Genomic DNA, 6,000 nt, shown 5'->3' on the forward strand with positions numbered 1-6,000 from the left:
CATGTTTTCAAGAGGAGCAAGTCATTTTGAAATATCAAAAGTCATCCAAAGATAGAGATGGATTGACACGGTGATTATAACAATAGGCTCAAACATAGTGGATATTATGAGAATGATGCTGAATAGAGTAAGATTCAGATTTGATAATCATAGGGTAACAATGAGCTGTAATTGAGTTAATAACAACTAACAATAAAAACCTCTATTCCATATTATGTTATGAAATATTATGTACTATGATTTAAATTTCTATCAAATGCATGAGCTGTTCCTACATATTCCTAACCCATTTCCTCTTTGAGTTGTTGAACATTTTCTAATTTCACTTATTTTCCAAATATTTTGAATTGGCATTTTTTAATTGTAGTTGGGAAACATGGACTTGGTGACAGGACTGAGGCTGGATACAGAATGATAGAATCCTGTACAATCACTGATTTATTCATTTCAAGCAACTTTTATAAGAAATACAAATGGCTACTATATACATAGGCTTCACCTGATGGCCTACACAGAAATCGGATTGATTACATCTTTGGGAAAGATCATTGGAGAAACTCAACATCAGCTGTGAAACCTAGGCCAGATACTAATTGTGAAACAGATCATCAACTCATGTACAAGTTCAAACTGAAGCTTAAGAAAAGCAGATTAAATCCACATGAACCAAAGTTTGACCTTGAGTCTATCCTTGCTGAATTTAAAGTCCATCTCAGCAACAGGTTTGTGGCTTTGAATACTAATGAGTGAAGACCTGATGAGCTGTGGGAGAATATTATCCATGAAGAACGCAAAAGATCAATATAAAGATGAAGGAAGAAGAAAAGACCAAGATGGATATCATAAGATATTCTGAATATTGCACTCGGCCACCAAGAAACCAAAACAAAGGGAAGAAATCGAGACATGAAGGAACTGGATAGAAGATTTCAAAGGACAGTGTGGGAAGACAAAACAACGTATTATAATGATTTGTGTATATAACTAGAGTTGGAAAATCAAAAGGAACAAAACTCACTCAATATTTCTTAAGCTAAAAGAACTGAAGAAGAAATTTAAGAATTGCAATACTTACAGATACTGGGTAGAATGTTGAATGACCAAGGAAGCATCAAAAGAAGATGAAGCAGTACACAGAATCGTTATGCCAAAAAGAATTGGATGACACAGAATAATTTTATTAAACAACGTGTTATTAAGAACCAATGATGATGAAGGAGAAGTTTCCGTTGCTGTGAATTGGAAAAAAACAAGCCTTCAGGAATGACAGCATATCAATTAACATATTTCAACACACAAATACTGCACTAGATGTGCCACCATGTTGTGTCAAGAAATATGGAGGACAACTACCTGGCCAACTGACTGAAAGAGATTCATATAATGCCACTGCTATAGATGAGTCTGACTCAGAAAAGTGGGAATAAATAAGAAACACTGTATTGGAACAGATGAGGGGAAGAACTGCTTAAAAAAGAATATATGTTTAGTAATTATTTGCATGGCAACAGTCCAGAATAAGAGATCCATAGCAAAGTGGACTTGTGGGGGGGGAGGGAGGAAATTATGCAACAATGAATGAATGATTTTTAAAGAGAAAAGCAAATGTGGGGGTTAGGGAGGAAGATATGAAATGATAAAAAAATTAAAAAGATATGAAATGATAAATGAGTGGAAATTCAAGTTTTCTGTACACTTTTGCTAAAATCACGATTAAAAATTTATTTAAATATATATAAATATATGTATCACTAAAAGTCATAAAAAAATGGCCCCTAGGCTTTTTTCTAAAAAAAAAGAGATTACTACCAATCCAGAGATGATTTGGATATTGGACTTACTTAACAAAAAAGTTGAGAGCAACTATATGTTTTTGCAAATAAAAATAAAGTTATTAAAAAGGTGATCCAAGAGTGTGTAAATAATTGAACAATAACATTTATATAATATGCAAGCAAAATTCTGCTGAATATTATCCAAAAAAAGACTGGAATAGAACATCAACAGAGAACTACCAGAAGTGCAGGCTGGGTTTAGAAGAGATTGTGGTACTAGGGTTATTGTACCTAATGTTAGATAGATCTTAGCTAAAAGCAGAGAGTATCAGAAGAATGTCCATATGTGTTTCATTGACTATGCAAAGGCATTTGACTGTGTGGATCACAATAAGCTGTGGCTAACTTTGAAAAGAATGGGAATACCAGAACACCTGACTGTGTTCATGTGAAAGTTATGGATCAGGAGGCAATCATAAAAATAAATCAAGAAAACTCTGCATGGTTCAAAATTAGAAAAAGGTGTACACATTCTAGTTCCATACCTTTTCAATCTATTTGTGGAACAGATCATGCAAGGGGCTGAACTCTGTGAAGAGTAATGTGGCATCAGGATTGGAGAAAGACTTAACCTGCATTAATGCAGATGACACAGCCTTGGTTACTGAAACTGAGGAAGACCTGAGGCATTTGTTGCATGCAGGTCAAGGACTTCAGTCTTCAGTATAGATTAAACTTAATAACAAGGACGCAAAAATTCTCACCACTGGGCCAATTGGAAGCATCGTAATAGATGAAGAAATTGAGATTGCTAACAGCTTTAGATTGATTGACTCCACAATCAACAGTCTTGATACCAGCAGCCAAGAAATCAAGATGCATTGTATTGGGAAAATCTGCTCCACAGTAGGAAAGAGCAACAATGTCAGTCTAGAGACTAATGTGGACCTACTCCACGCCTTCGTCTTTGCAATTACTTCCTATACTTTAGAAAGATGGACAATGACTAAGGATGATTGGAGAAGAATTGATGCCTTTAATTTTCATCCTGGAGAAAAGTATTGAATATACCATAGGCTACTAAGAAAACAAATTGGTCTGTGCTGGAAAGGATGAAACCACACTGCTCCTTGGAGGCAAGGATTTTGAAACTCTATCTCAAATACTTTAAACATCTTTTCAGCAGGAAGCAGTCCTTGGAGAAGGACATCATGCATGGAAGGGTGGAGGGAAAGCGCAAGAGAGGAAAACCCTGGACGAGATGGATTGACTTAGAGACTGGGAGGTATGTTTGAGACAATGAAATTGGCTCAAGATAGAGGACGGGTCAGAGCTATTGTACATAGGGTCTCTGCGTTGAAAGTGACTTGACAGCACATAACAAAAATAATCTGTTTCAAGAAAGAAACATGAGAAATTCACTGCTATGTGGTTTACAGTCTCAGAATCTCATTTAAAAGTCAACTTTGAGTTTGTTCTGACCCTGTGACAATGAGTCTAGTGTAGATACTGATTTCAGAATAATCATAGTTGCACCTAAGAGTGTTCAACAAAATACATTAGTTACATATTAACTCATTTACATTAGTAAGTTGATATTTTTTTTTCAAAGATACTTATTCTCCATCAGTATTTAGGGATCTACTAGTGTTTGCAGATGTGGATTTTGGCTGGGTTTGAAAATAAAGAAAATGTATTAGATATAAGACATTCACCATTGAGTAGTTTACATTTTGGCAAAGAAGATAGACTTGGAAATATTATAATGATACATTTTTAAAAATATTACAGTACACATAGGTAGAGTGTTTGAGGAAGGAAGAAGTGAGCTATGTATGGAGGAACTCTAAAAATCAGTTCCTTCCCTGCAGTGATTTCTGATTGAAGCCTTTTACCCTTTCACGCCTATCAAGACCTTTTGCAGGCTGTATGCCTCATACAGTGCTGCTAGTTCCCACTGTTTAAACCCTTAACTGCAATCTATCATGAGAAACTCTCTCTGGAATGGATAGGTCAAAGTTACTTTTTAACTCTTATAAAACTTTTTTATATTTTGTTGATCATTTCCTTTGAATGATGGATTTCTACATTTATCTTGAGTATTATCTTTACACACGAAGAGAGTAATTAGTCTGAATTAATCTCAAATGCATTTTTCTTTTTCTCATGTTTTTTGTTATTACAGCCTATACACTGTACAGTGCTTGTTTTACTTAAAAGCCTGCAAAGGACATGGGCTGTTTCTGCAGTTTTATTTGTAAAGCATTCATCACGGCTACGAGCAGTCAAGGTACTTGGAAAAATCTTTATTTGCAGTAATATGTACCAATAGAGATCATGGACTTGATATGTGAGTTGATAGGAATCTTATGAAATATTATCTCTTTATTGATGTTTTTCTCTCCTGGTCATGTCAGTTACTCATGAATAAAGGTTTACCATGGGTCATTACTCATATAAATTAAGGACCTAAAAATTTAAGGGCTTATTAAAAGAGACTTGTCACTGATAATTTATAAAAATACCGTTTCTGTGAACTTTCTGGGATGATGTTTCAAAAGAGTCTTCCCTAGAGTTTTATAAATAAAGGAGCTGACACTTAAGAAAGCCAATTAGTAAACCTACTTAATTGTTTATGTGGATTTATGTCCCTCTAAGCCAGTTTGTTTGTTAATGTTTTCAATAACAAAAAATGGAAAGTACGGTATAATGTGAAAATCAATTTTCAGTAGAGATTTTTAAAAAAAGCACTTAAAAGCAGTCAGCAAAGCATTCCTTACTTAAAAAAAATAAGTTCTAACACAATTTGGGTTATATTATATTAAATCTATCAAAAAATCATTATACTATAGAAAATAAAATTAATCTATAATTGATAAATGAGACAATTTAACATTTATACAAGAAATAAATATAATCTTGTGTTTTACATAAATAAAGTGGATAAGCTATTGGAGCATTTAAAGTAATTGTGAGATACAATGTATCATTAAGACTTATAAATGTTGTTGTTGTTTTTGTTACGTACCATCGAGTTGCTTGGGACTCATAGCAACCCTATGTACAACATCCCTAAACTCTGTTTTGTCCTGTGCCAATCGCACCTTCTCCCGACACACCCATCCCAATTACCCCAGTCACTGAATCAATCCATCTCCTAGGGGGCCTACCCCTTCTGTGCTGTCCCTCCACCCTACCAAGCATGATGTCCCTCTCCAAGGATCTGTCCCTCCTTGCAACATGTCCAAAGTATGTAAGATGGAGTCTCAGAATCCTTGCCTCCAAGGAGCAGCCCGGTTTGACCCTCTTTAGGATGAACCTCTTTGTTTTCCTAGCAGTCCATGGTACCCTCAATACTATTCTCCAGCACCACAGCTCAAAGGCATCAATTCTCCTTCTATCCTCCTTGGTCATTTTTCCAACTCTCTGATGCATAACAAGTACTAGCAAAGACCATGGCCTGTATCAGACGCACCTTTGTCTCCAGAGAGACACCATTACTCTTCAGTACTCTGGAGAGGTCCCTAACAGTAGACGTTCCCATGGCAATATGTCTTCTAATTTCCTGGCTGCTGGTGCCGAGAGTGTTGACTGTGGAGCCAAGCAAACTGAAGCTGTGAAAAATCTCTCTTCACCATCCATCCTGATGCTGCCAATTGGCCCAGTGGTGAGAATCTTTGTCTTCTTGCCATTGAGCCTCAATCCATATTGGAGGCTGCAGTCCTTGACCCTCTGCAGCAAGTGCTTAAGGTCCTCCTCAGTTTCAGCAAGCAGGGTTATATCATCTGCATACCGTAGATTGTTGATAGATCTTCCACCAATCTTGACCCCACATTTCTCCTCATAGAGCACAGCCTCCCGGATAATCTGTTCTGCATACTAGTTGAAAAGGTATGGAGACAGGAAACATCCCTGACATAAGCCCTTCCCAATTTTGAACCATCCAATGCTCCCTTGCTCTGTTCTGACGACTGCCTCCTGGTCTAAGTTTCGCATAAGTACGATCAAGTGTTCTGGGATTCCCATTTTTCTCAGAGTCAGCCACAGTTCATTATGAACCACACAGTCAAACGCCTTTGTATAGTCAATGAAACTCAGATAGACATTTTTCTGGTAGTCCCTGCATTCAGTAAGATCCATCTAACATCAGTGACAATATCCCTAGTACCACGACCCCTTCTAAATCCAGCCTGGACTTCTGGCAATTCTCTGCTGATATGCTTTT

The sequence above is a fragment of the Elephantulus edwardii genome, unplaced genomic scaffold (genome assembly GCF_000299155.1).
Source record: "Elephantulus edwardii isolate Elephantulus edwardi_28Jun2011 unplaced genomic scaffold, EleEdw1.0 scaffold00128, whole genome shotgun sequence".
Taxonomy (NCBI): Eukaryota; Metazoa; Chordata; class Mammalia; order Macroscelidea; family Macroscelididae; genus Elephantulus; species Elephantulus edwardii.